A 1,710-nucleotide genomic window follows, 5' to 3' on the forward strand; every position below is an offset into this window, starting at 1 on the left:
TTTGCTTAATGGTATGTATACAAGAACAAAAATGATCATACTATATTCTGTTAATGCCCGTGTGCAATAAATAGCTGAATTTATTTAGAAAGGCTCCAAAGTGGAAAAGTCTCGTGAGCAGAGAAACAAAACACAGGCAGAGGTCCAAGGGCTTCGCTGATCACCCTTCATTATCTCACAGAGCAAAGAGGCAGTGTCCTTTCCCACCTCTTCAAAGCCCCCTGGAGGGGTTCTTCAAATGCTAGTGGTGATCCCTGAGGTGGTTTATGAGGTGAGTATAATGACTTTCTCATTTGCATTTAATTTCCTTGCCCCTTTAAACATCATTAGGATTTACACGCAACTTTCTTAAGGCATCCAGATGCATATAGAACATCCATCTGCACACAACCTACCATCTCCCATGAATTTGTCAGATTGTTGGATAGGAAGGGTTCATTTTTCCTGACTTTAGTGATTTTGTTCAGCATGGCCAGATGGATAGCAGTGTTGTGTCAAGGTGCTTCGTGTTGTTCTGGTAAAATACTAGTCACTAAACCAGTTCATCATTAAGCAAATGTGAACTTATTTAAATCTCAATACTTTAACGGTGTCTGAAAGCACCTTAGCAAATCTTCAGGTGATATTCTGATCTTTGCCAAAGAGTAAGGCAGCTGTTAGTTCCTCCAACCTGGAAAGCCCAGTGTAGCTGAGAACAAACTCCAGCTGCTGGGTTTCTGGCTTCCAGAACTATTAATACCAGATATGAAACAAGATGTCAGCACCTGGTAAATTTCAATATGCCACAAAATGGATAGGAACTCCTGGAAAAACCTAAGAACACCCATGCCCAAGGACCTGGACTGTTGGCCAGTGTGCTCCACAGCATATCCCTTGTTGTGGTTTTCTGAGTTTTCATCTCTTTTTTGGTCCATTCATCTTTCCTTTCAATGAAAACTACACTGTGAGGGCAGTGAGGTAGACAGAGGCAGTATGCACATGGCTCCTGGACCCAGTGTGAAACCAGGACAGTATGGGACATAGATGCTGATCCAGGAACTGGGAACCACTCCCAGCCATTGAAAAGGAAATTTTAAATTTGAATTTGTTGAGGCCCTGGCATAGGCTGCCCAGAGAGGTTGTGGATGCCCCATCCCTGGAGGTGCTCAAGGCCAGGCTGGATGGGGCTTCGGGCAACTGGGTCTGGTGGGAGGTGTCCCTGCCCAGGGCAGCGGGGTGGAACTGGGTGGGCTTTAAGGTCCCTTCCAACTGGAGCCATTCTATGATTCCATGGTTCTATGATTCTATGAATCAACTTGTAAACACCACTCAACGTTTTTATTCCTTCCAGTGATCTCTTCACATTATTTTCATTCAGTTTGAAAAAAAAACAAGCTATTTTGTCAGGTCAGAAGGTAGAGAAGGCGGGTGTGTGGTTTTTTTTTGTTGTTGTTCTTTTTTGGATATGCAACGTAACGTACAACACAGAACGTTATCTACTGCGTAGCACATTAAGTGCGTTGTGGATTACACGTGAGGGGCTGCTCCCTGGCTTTGGTATCACCTGGGGCTTAACGCAGCCCCCCACACCCCAACCGCCGCCTCACGGCGGACACGGGGCGGGCCTCGCGCCTCAGCCCGCGGCCCAACATGGCGGCGGGTGGCGGGCGGGGGGGGGGAGGCAGCGACCCCCGCCACGGAGAGGGCGGGGGGCGGAAGCGGGCGGCCGTG

This window comes from Anser cygnoides, chromosome 1 (assembly GCF_040182565.1).
Source record: "Anser cygnoides isolate HZ-2024a breed goose chromosome 1, Taihu_goose_T2T_genome, whole genome shotgun sequence".
NCBI lineage: Eukaryota > Metazoa > Chordata > Aves > Anseriformes > Anatidae > Anser > Anser cygnoides.